A 15,602-nucleotide genomic window follows, 5' to 3' on the forward strand; every position below is an offset into this window, starting at 1 on the left:
CATATAGTGCTGTTGCAAATGGATAACATTCTAGCATATGTCTCTGTTTTTCAACAAAGGATACCAAGATTTTCTTTTTTAAATAGAAGTAAATTAGAAAGTTGTTTAAAATTGAGTGCTTTATCTGAATCATAAAAGAAAAAAAATTGGGTTTCCCATCCGTTTAATTCGGGACTGTACTAGCCTGAAATGATCCTTCAACAAAGATAGGGTGTTGGGTTTTACAAGTAGTTGCTTAAAAATTGTAACCAAATAATTTAAAGCATCTGATACATATATAGTGCACCCTATATTTTTAATGGATAGTGTTCCTTGCGCTTGTTGTTGGATACGTTTTGAATGCAATCTATTCTTGTTTAACGCTTTTCATATTAACTTTTGGGGGGCGATTTATTGCGGCCCGAATGGGGCTGTATACACTTGTTTCCGTGCGAGCCTTCAGGCTCGCCGGAAACAGGAGCTAAGAAGCAGCGGTCCTAACTCGTCCGCTACTTCTGAGATGCCAGATAGCAATCCGCCCGATCGAATACGATCGGGTTGATTGACACCCCATGCTAGCGGCCGCGAATGTGCAGGGGCGGCATTGCGCAAGCATTTCACTAGAAATCCATGTGCAGTGATAAATACCGACAACATATGCTGTCGGCATTTATCGATGTGCGGCGGACATGATCCGCCACAGCGGATCATGTCCGCTGTACTTTAATAAATCGGCCCCTTAATATTTGCATTCAAATACACCTTAAATGCGACAGGATTAAATTAAAAACTTCAAAACGTGAACAGATTCTTTGCGCTCCATTGTTTTTGTTTATTCCCGTTATTCGACATGGATAATTTTAGAATAGACCCTTATAGAAATATTATGCATCCATGCTATTAGACATGAGTACTGTAGCATGCACCATATGACCGCTTTACAGGATATTAAATGCCTCTTGCTGTGGCATGAAAATAGTGCTTTTTTCTAAAAAGGTAACATGGAAAGGTTGCAAATCAAATAGCTGGTTAAGCTTTGCTTTTTGACCTTTTTACAAAGTTTGGGACAAAGCATAAAAGCAATGGGTGTGTAACCCAAGTATAGGTGCAGCCATTTTGGAACCTAGATTACACTACAGGTATCTGAAGGAGAGTTACTGCACATGTACAAACACGTCGGCACTGGAATGTAGTGAAAGACAGATTTCAACATGGCTGCACCCATGACTAGAGGGAGGTGGGGAATAACCTCGATACTATGCTTATGAAAATGTATTGTATTTAATACCCCTAGGGGTGCCAACATTTTTTTGAAGAAAATAAGGGAGACTAAGGAATTGACAAGAAATTATACAGCAGTTACTGGAATGTGTATATATATATATATATATATATATATATATATATATATATATATATATATATATTATTTATTAACAGTTTGGAACAAAAAAAATCTTCATAATTAATACATTCAACAACTTTCAGCAAATCTGTGAATTATATTTCTCATTTTAAAGGGTTAATCAGAAATGATTAACCCCATAAGCCTATTGGGTGTAGCTACTTTACTCAGCTACGTCCAACCATCTGCCTCATGCTGCAGTCCTGGCTATTAGCTTTGACAGCTAGGACTGCAGCCAGAGGCAGAAGGCATCTGCCTTCATATGGTATGAGAGCGCTTACCATATGAAGGTAGATCGCTACAAACAGTGACAATCTGTGTCACTTTTTGCCTCAGCTTGTGGTGCTGCTGTGGGAGCGATGAAGGGAGGTAGGAGCATTGCATCGCAGGAGATGGGAGGGGAGGGAGGGAGATTCCCTATGCTACAGAAAAATACATCTTTAGTGAGGGAGGGATGGGTTCCCTACACCAGTGTTTTTCAACCAGTGTGCCATGGCACACTAGTGTGCCGTGAGAGATCCTCAGTTGTGCCGCAGCAGACTGACAACAGTGCGGGGGTGTCCCTCTTTCAAATTTTGAAATATTGGGAGGTATGTGACAGGCTCATCAGGCATCATTATGATTGTTTGTGAATGAATGTCAATATGTCATTTATAGTTTGTAAGAGGCATGGCATGACAGCACAGTACAGTGTGTGTATGTATATATATATATATATATATATATATATATATATCCTGTATTAGGCTACAATGTGTGATTTTGTAAAATTTTGGGATGGTGGTGTGCCGCAGGATTTTTTTATGTAAAAAAGTGTGCCACGGCAAAAAAAATGTTGCAAATCACTGCCCTACACTATGGAAAGGGGTGAGGGGGTCCTCTATACAATTGGTTGGGGGGAGGGTGACGGTGGGAATTGCTACACTAGATTTTTTTATACATATGAATAAAAAAAAATAAAAAAATCCATACAAACTGAATACTAGCAGACAGCTGCCAGTACTTAAGATGGCCACACCAAGTGAGAGGGGGGAGGGTTAAAGATTTGTTTGGGGGGTGATCAAGGATATGGGTGGGTGACAAGGTTTCCCTACACTACAGAAATTTAAGAAAAACTGAATACTGGCAGACTGTCTGCCAGTATTTAAATTGCTAGTGAACAGAGGGGGTGAGGGAGGGAAGAGATCTATTAGGGAGGAAAAATACTACAGCTAAAATGAACCTTGCAAGCTTCCTCATTAACCCCCTTCACTACCGGAAATTTCAGAAGTGTGGTGCACAGCTACAATTAGCGGCCTTCTAATTGCCAAAAATAATGGCAAAGTTTTGGTCTGCTATTTCTGAATAAAGGGGATCCCAGAGAAGCTTTTACAACCATTTGTCATAACTGTAGTAGTAAATTATTTCAGTGAGAAAACCAAGTTAATTTTTTTTTTTTATTTGATTGAATTTGGAGGTGAAATGGTGGCATGAAATATATCAAAATGGGCCTAGATCAATTCCCTGGGTTGTCTACTAAAAAAAATAATTAAAAAATAGTGTTGATAGGTAAATAAAAAAGCCTCTATTTCAGTTTAAATGAAGCAATAGCAAAATGCTACAAAATTCTCTGGTATTTTGAGCAAGTTTTTCTCTAAAATTCCCGGTTCTTAAGGGGTTAACTACATAAGAGTACAATATTAAATGTCTGAAATGAAGATTGACATGTAAAAAAATAAGGGAGAACAAATATGTTAGAGCTGATAAATAAGGGAGCCTGGGAGAATGTTAAAACGTTTGGGCAAACAAAGGGAATCCTTAGAAATAAGCGAGTGTTGGCAACCTTAAATGTCCCTTTAAAGTGAAGGTCAATTTTCATGTGAAAGTGCCCAGTTTGTAAAAAAAATATTAAAAACAGGGGCACTTTCATTCATGAAAATTGACATAGCACCGTATTTTAAAAATTCTTACCTTGTTCTTCTGAAACGCCGGATCGCCGTTCTGAAACGATGCCCCGTCTGCTTCTTCCTGCTTTACTTACCCAGCAATGACAAAACCGGCTTCCTCCAATCACGGCATTGCCTCAGGCAATGATTACCCCCGGGGGGAAGCCGTGATTGGAGGACGTATTGCTGACGTATGAAGAGGCTTGCGACGGACTGGTGAAGCACTGGAGCGGCTTCAAGAAGAAAAGGTAAGTATATTTTTTTTAAAAAAACGGCTGAAATGTCAATTTTCATGAATGAAAGTGCCCTTGTTTTTAATAGTTTTTTTTAAAAAACGGTCACTTTCACATGAAAATTGACCTTCACTTTTAAGTACCTTTCCCCGTCCACTTGCAATAGAAGCAAAATCAAACAAGTGGTATTGAAGCCCAATATATTGTGTGCCAATGGTGTTAGCTCTCCATAACATTTGTAATTAGACCACAAATGGACCTGAAATTTCTTGGTAAATTTGTTATTATGCATTTGGATAGTCTCTTTGTACAACTTTACAAAAGAAAATATCTTATAAAAAAAAAAAGTATTTGTGGGGCCACTATGCAACTTTGACTGTAAAATATGCATAATCTTAGTGAGTACTGGTGGGTTTTTGTGAATTTTCTTTTTTAATGAAAATGTACTGAGTTAGTACCACAATGTTTTCAAGAAACAAAATGCTTATTTCTGCAAAAGCAGGAGAGCTCATAAAACACAAGAATAACTGAAGCGGCAAATGTAGCAAATATGCCTGGGAGTATAGCGATAACTAATCTGAAAAAAACTTCAAAGAATGCAAAGAATTCCTGCTTGCATTAGAAAAAAAACACGCTAGAATCAAGGTTGGATGATTAGAAAGCATTTCTCAAAAGTCATGGTAAACTCCCCTTTATAAAAACGGGTCCGTAATGTTAGTGATATTTTAGATGGACTTCATTTCAACAGTAGTAATGAAGATGCGCTATAACTTACTTTTTAATATAGATATGAAATTAAAATACCCATTGCTCAGGCTGCCCTCTTCAAAAGTCATTTTTTTGTGAGCTGACAGTTTGAACTTCTCTCCAATCAGCGCTCTAGCTACAACAAAAGTGAACAAAGGCAAGAGCGCTGATTGGAGAACAATTCAAAACTTAATATCTAAATTAAAAAGTAAGTTTTAGCGCATCTTCATTACAGCTGATGAATGAATCTCCATCTAAAGTATCACTAATATTCTGGATATGTTTTCATAAATGGGAGAGTTTAACATAATTTGAACAGCAAAGAGATGTTTGTCTACACACTGCAGAAAACATTTATTATGCAATTTAAACTGGTAAAATTGTATTTTTATATTTCTAATGCAATAAGAAGAAGAGAAAAAAAAAAAGACACCTAATGTAATCTATGCATGCACACGAATCTAAAAACAGGCAATAGGAGTATGATTAACAGGGAGGGTTAGACAACTCATTAACCTCTTAGGCTAACCTTACTGTTCTTTTGTCTTAACCAATTGATGTCTTTTTACTGCATCAATTGATTACCACATACTGATTTATTACATAAAGGCAACATCATTTTAAGTTGTTAAAACAAAAAAATAGTATTTAATTTAATTATCAGTTATTTGTAGAGCGCCAACACATTCCGCAGCGCTATAAGGGATATTTTAATGCAAATATTAAATATTTAAATTAAGAACACGTTTGGCATTTCTGTCCCTTTATAACCATGAGTTCAACACCAACAAAGAGGTTAAACACATAGCTTAAGTCTTGATTAGAAGCCACAAAACACTACATTTCCTAAGAATCACATGGTCAGTGCCAATGTGTTACAATGCTTTTCTGGTGTTTTTTTTTTGGCATTTGTTTTTTAGAATGTATTGTTAAAAATACTCGTTTCCACATATTTATCACTTTAAGCATTTATTTATAGAATATATATATATATATATATATATATTCTATAAATGTATGTTTAAAGTGATAAATATGTGGAAACAAGTATTTATTAGATAATCTTTTAGACTATTTTTATATATGTGTATACAAATACATACCAATATCATACAGTAATATAACATGACACCTGATTTTTTTATAGACAACTCATGTATTAGCTATTTTGTTTAGTCATAAGAAATATAAATTTATCATGTATAGAATTGAATGTCTTTTTTGGTTGTAAACTATTTGATTTATCGCTGATAACGGCTATTCATTTATGGTCTTTCAACTTAAACCTAGAAAACAACAACAGAAAGTGCACTGTTTTTGTCTTCTATGTGCTTCCATACGACTGAGGGGAAAGAGCCCAGTTTCAATAAAGCAGCACCAGAGGAGAACATCCGTCACAATTATCACAGCGGACACTACTTGCTCCAGAGGTACAAGGATACTGAGGAGTAATCAGTGATCCACCTACTGCTGTTGCAGAGTTAGGTTTTGAGGCACTCTCTGTATCGATCCAACACAAGTGATTTATTTCACAGTATACAATATGGCTAAAGACTGGCCTTTGAAGTAGAGTCTGGATGACATGAGATCTATCTCCAGCATCCCCAATCTGTTGCAAATCTCCGCAAATATCCCCCGGATGAAACAATTGCCTGCTGAGGAAATCTGCTTCCCAGTTGTCCACAACCGGAATGTGGCTTGCTGAGAGCGAACAGCTGTGGGCCTCTGCCCATTCCAGAATCCGAGACACCTCCCTCATGGCTAGGGAGCTTCTTGTTTCCCCCCTGACGGTCTATGTATGCCACAAGGTAATGATGTCCTACTGGAATCTGATGAAAAGGCACAACCCCAAAAGGGGCCAAGCCCTCAGAGTGTTTAATATTGCTCGTACCAGGATATTTATCGGTAGGGTCGAATCTTCTTGAGTCAACCGGCCCTGTGCCCTTCTGGCACCCCAAACAGCTCCCTATCCTGAGAGACTTGCATCCGTGGTTGCAATCTCCCAGGATAGTCTCAAGAAGGATGTTCCTTGGGACAACTGTCCCAGACGGACCCACTAAGAGAGAGATTCCCTCGCTCGATTGTCCAGAGATATCTGCTGGGATAGATCTGAGTGATCGCCATTCCATTGTCCCAACATGCATAACTGCAGAGGTCTGAGATGGAACCTGGCGAAAGGAATGACATCTATGCTGGATACCATGAGCCCGATCACCTCCATACACCTGACCACATATGGCCTTGAGGAGGTTTGAAGGACAAGACAGCTGGATGCAATTTTGGAATGTCTCTGATTTGTCAAAAATATCTTCATAGATATGTAGTCTATTATCATACGCAGGAACTCCACCCTGGTGCTGGGAACCAGAGAACTCTTTCCCTTGTTTATCTTCCAGCCGTGGGATCGAAGGAGAAGAGCCCTTGAGTGCTTCTCCGCAAGACTGCAGGATGGAGCTTGGACCAGGATATCGTCCAGGTAAGGAGCTACTGCAATACCTCTGGCTATTGCTACCGCAAGCAGCGCTCCAGGAACCTTCGTAATGACTCTTGGGGCAGTCGCCAGACCAAACGGTAGGGCCACAAACTGTAAGTGTTGGTCCAGAAATGCGAATCTTAGGAACCTGAAGTGGTCCTTGTGGATTCAGGTCTATTGTCGCCATAAATTGTCCCTCTTGAACTAGGGGCAGAATCGATCTGATCATCTCCATTTTGAAAGATGGGACTGACAGAAACTTGTTTAGGCACTTTAGGTCCAGAATTGGGTGGAACGTGCCCTCCTTCTTTGGGACTATGAAAAGGTTTGAATAGTACCCCTTTCTGCTAGAGGTACTGGAATGATTACTCCGAGAGAGGAGAGATGCCTCATGCATTCGAGAAAGGAGTCTCTCTTCTCTGGCCTTGAGGATAGGTTTGACAGGAGGAATCTGCCCCTTGGTGGAGGAGTCTTGAACCCTATCCTGTAACCCTGGGTGATAACCTCCAGAACCCAGGGATCCTGTAAGTCTCTCATCCAAGCTTCTGCGAACAGAGATTGTCTTCCCCCTATGCAATCCAGAGACGGATCGGGGGGCCGCCTCTTCATTCCGACTTTGTCTCAGCAGGCTTGCTCTGCTTGGGCTTGTTCCGAGATTGAGCTGGCTTACAAGATCCCTTGGCGTTGAGACTTGTCCGAACGAAAGGGGCGAAAAGTAGAGCCCTTAGGCTGCAGAAGGAAAGCACCCTTGCCTCCCATGACTGTGGATATGATAGAGTCCAGGCCTGGACCAAAAAGGAGCATTTTCCCCTGAAAAGTAAGGGATAGTAATCTAGACTTGGAAGTCATGACAGCAGACCACGACTTTAACCATAGAGCCCTGCGGGCTAAAACAGAGAAACCGGTTGTCTTGGCATTCAGGCAAATAACATGCATGTTTGCATCACAGATAAAATAATTAGCTACCCTTAAGGCCTTAATCTTTTCCTGTATCTCCTCGAGGGGGTCTCCACCTCGACCATAGATGATAGTGCGTCACACCAGTAGGTAGCCGCTCCAGCCACCGCAGTGATCGCTGCAGCCATTTGAAAAACAAATCCCGTTAGTTGAAACATCTTTCTCAACATGGATTCTAAATTTTTTTTTATCCATGGGCTCATTGAATGACACACTATCCTCGAGGGGAATAGTCGTCCGATTAGCGAGCGTGGAGATAGCTCAATCCACATTAGGATTGGCCCCCATAGCTCGATCTGAGAGTCCGGAATGGAGAACAGCTTTTTAAAAGAGGTAGAAAAGGATGAGCCAAGTTTCTCCCACTCCCTCTTAATAATTAGTAGACATCTTCACAGGAACTGGGAAGGTCTGAGGCACCACCCTGTCCTCGTAAACCCTATCTAGCTTAGGGATGGAAGGTTCTTCTGGGAGTTTCGGTTCCGGAACTTCCATCATAACAAGCACTTCTTTCAGTAAAAAGTGCAAATGCTCCATCTTAAACTTAAAATCTTGCTCCTCCGCAGTCGGAGGTCTAGATGACGCAGATTCAGTCCAGAGAGAGCGCCCTCCGAAGAGTCAGATATGTCCTCATCTGGGAATAATCTATCAGAGACATCCAACGGAGTAGATGACCCCCTGGGACGGAAGGCTATGTCTTTCGCTTTGCTTGCGCTTCGCAGAACGTGGTAAGGCATGGAAGGCCTAAGAAAATGGTTTGCAAATAGGCAGCAAAATCTGGCCGCCAAGAGGCCCCTCCCGCAGGAGGATCAGTAGGGCCCTGGGGAGCTGCATTTGTAATTGGAGATGAATGTAGGGAACGCACCTTGCGGGATGGAGAGCCCTAAGAGGTGGACGGTTCAGTAGCACTAAATATCTTATTCTTTTTAGATATTGCAATCTTATCAAAGCATGTAGAACACAGTTGAGCAGGTGGATCAACCTCCACCTCCTCACAATAAACACAGGTATTAGGTTTAATTAAAGAGGGAGTATCCTCTAACATATCAGAGTCCTCCATAGCTTACGCCTTTAATAAGGACTAGATAGATAAAATGGCACCTTTATACACCACTCACCACCTCCTATGGCCCGGACCACAGAGAAACCGTTATGTCTCCTGCAATTGCCGATCAGAAAAAGAGGAAGTTGAAGAGGCCACACCAGGTCACATGGAGTGCCATGTAGGACCGCCCCTGCACTAGAGAGAAACGCGCCAAAAAAGGGCCGCGCCGATCTACACCTGACTGTTCGCACATTGCTAGAGCCTCATCTCACACATGACGCAGCATCAAACACAATAAAGATATTATGCATAAATCCCCCCTGTTCAATAATCCCCCTTCCAGGGATATTAACCCTAGATTCTATACAGTTAAAAGGAGACACACTATGATCCTGTCTTCTTGCGTTATCATATGTGTATAAATGAAAACAATCTTACCAGAATCTATGCCGTGGAACAGGAACATGGCCCTTCAAGTGCGACAGGTCAGTAGCATTGCTCCTGACATGAACTTGAGTGCATAAAGCAGGCAGAGAATCTTGTCAACGCTGATTGCTTAAGGAGCTGTTAATCATGAGTCGGCATGGTTTAGCAGAAAGACTCTCCCTGCATCTCTAGACTATAACTTTCATCCAAGTTCTCACTGAGAGGCTGACAGGGTTACTTAAGACTCCAGACCCATTTCAAAGAGTACTACCCTCCATAAGAGACTACTCCAATCTTCCGACACTTCTCTGCCAAACTCCTGTAAGGAAAGAAAGAATGACTGGGGGGTGAGGGGAGTGGGGAAAGTATTTAAGCTTTTGGCTGGGGTGTCTTTGCCTCCTCCTGGTGGCCAGGTTCTTAACTCCCACAAGTAATGAATAAAACCGTGGACTTTCATCCCATTAAGATGGAAACATTATCCACATAAACTGTTACTTTTTATACCTACAAGCAATACACATCGCTTTTTCGGTGGTTAATTCCTACATTGTATATTGTTATACGATTGTTTAAATGATTGTGACTGGTCACAGTAGCCGTATTTTAGGATAATAAAATACACATAATAGTATTTTTAATATATGTTATCATAAATTTTATTTTTATAATAAATTCTTCTAATAAGCGTGACTCTCGCATTGTACATATATATTCCACACATCAATGTATTATGTTTTATTAACTAACTAGTTAAATAAAAACTGTAGGATAGAAATTTCCTATGAAATTTCCATGAAAAACTATAAATGGCAGATTGTTTTATTTGTTCACTGAGTATGCCTTGCTGCTATTCCATTTAAAAAAAAAAAAAAAAAAGCTGTTGTGAAATTTAAAAAGGGACATCAAATGCAGCTAGTGACAAAACTAAAAAAGATACTGGAGAGGACCATTACATTTATGGACAGTACTGTAGTAAGTGCCCTGCACTTCTTTATTTATATAAATAAGTTAACTTAGACAATACAGAGTTGACGCTGAGATGTAAGATCTACACATGTCCACATCTGGATGGTCTTCCTAAACTTAAAATCACATGAAAATCAAAATAAAGCTCTCTGCATAATTAAAAAGTGCATAATAAAAAGACAATGTAATACCACAAACTCTGAATTTCGTATAACCATAGCTTTTTTAAAAAAAATATTTTTTAACCATTTGCTAGCCCCCTGTATCATGTGACAGCCATCAGCCAATCACAGACTAGTATACGTATACACAGTGAACTTGAGCACTTGCTCAGTAGGAGCTGGTGACTCAGAAAGTGTGAATATAAAAAGACTGTGCAGATTTAAAAATAGAAGTAAATTGGAAAGTTTCTTGCAGATCTGATTAACTTCTGATACAAATATAAAAAGACTTTTAATAATAATTTTAAAAATAAATAAATCACTAAACACAGCTGCATAATATAAAATGTTATATTAATACAAAACTTAAAAGGGACACTAAACCCAATTTTATTCTTTCGTGATTCAGATAGAGCATGCAATTTTAAGAAACTTTCTAATTGACTCCTATTATCAATTTTTCATCGTTATCTTGCTATCTTTATTTAAAAAGCATGAATTTAAAACTTAGGAGCCGGTCTATTTTTGGTTGGGAACCTGGGCTATACTTGCTTATTGTTTTGCTAACTGTATCCACCAATAAACAAGCGCTATCCATGGGGTTGAACCTAAAATGGGCTGGTTCTTAAGATTTAAATTCCAACTTTTTAAATAAAGATACAGGGAGTGCAGAATTATTAGGCAAGTTGTATTTTTGAGGATTAATTTTATTATTGAACAACAACCATGTTCTCAATTAACCCAAAAAACTCATTAATATCAAAGCTGAATAGTTTTGGAAGTAGTTTTTAGTTTGTTTTTAGTTATAGCTATTTTAGGGGGATATCTGTGTGTGCAGGTGACTATTACTGTGCATAATTATTAGGCAACTTAACAAAAAACAAATATATACCCATTTCAATTATTTATTTTTACCAGTGAAACCAATCTCAACATTCACAAATATACCTTTCTGACATTCAAAAACAAAACAAAAACAAATCAGTGACCAATATAGCCACCTTTCTTTGCAAGGACACTCAAAAGCCTGCCATCCATGGATTCTGTCAGTGTTTTGATCCGTTCACCATCAACATTGCGTGCAGCAGCAACCACAGCCTCCCAGACACTGTTCAGAGAGGTGTACTGTTTTCCCTCCTTGTAAATCTCACATTTGATGATGGACCACAGGTTCTCAATGGGGTTCAGATCAGGTGAACAAGGAGGCCATGTCATTAGATTTTCTTCTTTTATACCCTTTCTTGCCAGCCACGCTGTGGAGTACTTGGACGCGTGTAATGGAGCATTGTCCTGCATGAAAATCATGTTTTTCTTGAAGGATGCAGACTTCTTCCTGTACCACTGCTTGAAGAAGGTGTCTTCCAGAAACTGGCAGTAGGACTGGGAGTTGAGCTTGACTCCATCCTCAACCCGAAAAGGCCCCACAAGCTCATCTTTGATGATACTAGCCCAAACCAGTACTCCACCTCCACCTTGCTGGCGTCTGAGTCGGACTGGAGCTCTCTGCCCTTTACCAATCCAGCTACGGGCCCATCCATTTGGCCCATCAAGACTCAAATTCAAAAGGAAACACCAACATCCATCTTTATAGGTAAAATCTTGAAACTTTATTCAGCAATGATTAAAAGTAAAGACAGCACAGCAAAATGGACTTAGAGTCAGACGTGGGCGCATCAAGACTCACTCTCATTTCATCAGTCCATAAAACCTTAGAAAAATCAGTCTTGAGATATTTCTTGGCCCAGTCTTGACGTTTCAGCTTGTGTGTCTTGTTCAGTGGTGGTCGTCTTTCAGCCTTTCTTACCTTGGCCATGTCTCTGAGTATTGCACACCTTGTGCTTTTGGGCACTCCAGTGATGTTGCAGCTCTGAAATATGGCCAAACTGGTGGCAAGTGGCATCTTGGCAGCTGCACGCTTGACTTTTCTCAGTTCATGGGCAGTTATTTTGCGCCTTGGTTTTTCCACACGCTTCTTGCGACCCTGTTGACTATTTTGAATGAAACGCTTGATTGTTCGATGATCACACTTCAGAAGCTTTGCAATTTTAAGAGTGCTGCATCCCTCTGCAAGATATCTCACTATTTTTGACTTTTCTGAGCCTGTCAAGCGCTTCTTTTGACCCATTTTGCCAAAGGAAAGGAAGTTGCCTAATAATTATGCACACCTGATATAGGGTGTTGATGTCATTAGACCACACCCCTTCTCATTACAGAGATGCACATCACCTAATATGCTTAATTGGTAGTAGGCTTTTGAGCCTATACAGCTTGGAGTAAGACAACATGCATAAAGAGGATGATGTGGTCAAAATACTCATTTGCCTAATAATTCTGCACTCCCTGTAGCAAGAGAACGAATAAAAATTGATAGTAGGAGTAAATTAGAAAGTTGCTTAAAATTGCATGCTCTATTTAAATCATTAAAGAAAAAATGAAGGTTTAGTATCCCTTTAATTCCCATCATTTTGCGTAAAGGTTAAAATATCAGGGTAAAAAAATATTTTGAACTGTGACAAAACTGCACAAAACACCTCCAGGAAGTGATCATTTGTAAAATCAAATAGCAAACACAGAGCCTTTAGTATTAAACTGCAGAAATAATTTTATTTATCACATTGTGGTTATAATTTTTTAGTGATGATTCATGTAAGTATCTAAACTAAGTCAATGATGAATGAATCAGCCCCAAAGGATGATGAATTATCTTAAAGGGGCATTTTGCTTCAAAAATAGTTTTTTTTCCATGTAAAAGAGATAATTCCAAAATGTACAATCTTGTTGTTGTTTTCTGTGGGAGTTGTCTCTACATTATCATTAAAAATCTAGACTGTTTTTTTATTATTTTTTGTGCAAATTTTTTTTTTCTAATGCTTCTATTTTATATGGAAGTGATAGGAAAACAAATTGAATGTCCATTTAACAAACCAAATGTGATACCTAGTATACCCAAAATTTAAAAAAAGGTTCCAACATAGGTTTTCTTTTAATCAGTTTTGAAGAGTATTTATCCTTTTACAGCCTGTAAAGACCTATTCTTGGTATTCCTATTCATGTGAGTCAGGAGCTACATCATGTAGTAGATTTAGTCTGTGTGATGAACGTGTGTTTGTGGCAAGTCCGAGCTCACTTATATACACACTTGCACATTTATATCACTACTGAGAGAAAAGTGAGAACACATTTGTCTGTGTACTGTAAAAGTGTTTCCCCTTAAAGGGACAGTATACACCAATTTCCATATAACTGCATGTAATAGACACTACTATAAAGAAGAATATGCACAGATACTGATCTACAAATTCAGTATAAAACCTTTTAAAAACTTACTTAGAAGCTCCCAGTTTAGCACTGTTGATGTTAGGCTGGGACACCCACTGAAAGGGGCAGAGAAAGCAGGAAAAGCAGACCCTCCCCTGCATATAAAAAGACCCATTACACAAACAGGAGCAAGCAGGAGTTTGTAGACTTGGGTCTACATCTGATACTTTTAGGCTTGGTTAGGAGTCTGAAAATCAGCACAATGTTATTAAAAAAATATGCAAAACTATACATTGTTATAAAAACACTCCCAGATGGGCTATATAAATGGATCATCTACAAAACATTTATGCAAGGAAAAATCTAGGGTATAATGTCCCTTCAAACTGTTTCCAATGACTTGTTACAGCAGCTGCAAATTGTTCCTTTGATATATTTTTGCATATGAAAAAGCTGTCTCTTCTAATTAAAACCACAACCAAATAAAATGGGATGAGCTTGCACGGAGAGCCAACTTCATCTCTACATTTACACAAAATCCTCCTTATCTCATCTCTCATTGCATACACAGTAAGACCAATATTTATAGAGAACAATGGAAAATAAACATTATATTAACTCTCTGTCCCTTTCACACTGGGAGTGTGATTACTTCTAAACTTTCTTGTTTACATAGCTTTTCTATAACCATAGGTGGGGATAGAACAGGCAAAACAGATATTTCAAATAGAAAAACAAAGATAAGAGGTATTTGTAAACAATTTAATACACTCTAGCAGGTAGAATGAATCACTGGGAACAGATTAAAAATCAAGTACTCAGTTCCTTTTATCTGAATTACCTTTTAACCACAGCTGATTTATTAAAAAAATGAATTGAAAATATCCAGTCAAACTCTTATATAAATGTTTAATGATGTATACTTGATGTCATTTTATTTTTATTTTTTTTATAAAGCAAATCTTTATTAAAAATTAAGTAAATAGGGGATACAGACAAATGCATATTGTTGTTACAATTGTAAATCAAACAAGTCAAGTCTCCAAAGAGGGTTGAGGTAGGGCGAGCGCCCTTAGTAGAATAAGAAGTGCAAATGTCTTTCAGGAGTTACCCCGATTGCAGTTGGTCCGTGATTGAAAAGGATTTGCCTTTATTTTAACATTTTATAAGCTTAGAATCAGGACAGTAAATATTAACCAGTTTGAGGAAGCACAATCTCTTTCGGTTAGAAGATGTAGCATTAATGGGGGGGGGGGGAGTGGTATGAGGAAAGTAAGGGAATCAGGGGCAGTGCAGGAATAGAAAAAAGGGTGGAGTGAGGATCCAGGTCAGACGCCTCAGGCAGTGTCAGTGTGTAGAGTTAACATTTCCATTAAATGGGTTTTCCCTCCCAGGTCAGGAGCATTAGTTCATGTAGGTCGGGCTTACCTATCTTAAGATAATGATATCTTTCGAGCTGGAGCTGCCTGGAGACCAGCCCCCTCCACTCTGAAAGACCAGGTATTGAGTCAGTTTTCCATTTTATGGGAATCAGAGTTTTAGCTCCATTTAACATGACAATGAGAAGCGCCCTGTCGTGTTGGCTCATGAGTTTTGGAAGGTCGTGAAAGAGTAGGAGCGTTGGGTCTGGATGAATTGTTGTTGCTAGCTTTTGATTAATTTCAGTGAAGACCTCCTTCCAGAAGCCCACCAGTTTGGGACAATCCCACCAAACGTGTAGCATGGAGCCCACCTGTCTACGGCCCTTCCAGCACCTACCCGTTGTGTTAGGGTATATCTTTTTCACTCTTTGAGGAGTTAAATACCACCTGCTCAAGAATTTGTATTGGGTTTCCTGGATTCTGGCGGATATGGAACACTTTTTGGTGGCCTCAAATTTTTAGCAACATCTTGGGTTCTAATTCGAGCCCCAGTTCTTTGTGCAAGCTCTGCACATACGAGGGGAGATTGGTGAGGCCATTGCAGTGAAGCATGTTGTACAAGAGTGAGATGAGGTGCTTGGGTGGGGCTGATTGTATGCATAGGGTTTC

General features: G+C 39.2%; 1 protein-coding gene across 2 annotated transcripts in view; it reads right to left on the reverse strand.

The window, feature by feature from the left end:
* PTPN14 (protein tyrosine phosphatase non-receptor type 14) overlaps nucleotides 1-15,602 on the reverse strand; it is a 304,902-nt gene that overhangs the window by 251,742 nt on the left and 37,558 nt on the right. The gene's annotated exons all lie outside the window — the stretch shown is intronic.

The sequence above is a fragment of the Bombina bombina genome, chromosome 4 (assembly GCF_027579735.1).
Source record: "Bombina bombina isolate aBomBom1 chromosome 4, aBomBom1.pri, whole genome shotgun sequence".
Lineage (NCBI taxonomy): Eukaryota > Metazoa > Chordata > Amphibia > Anura > Bombinatoridae > Bombina > Bombina bombina.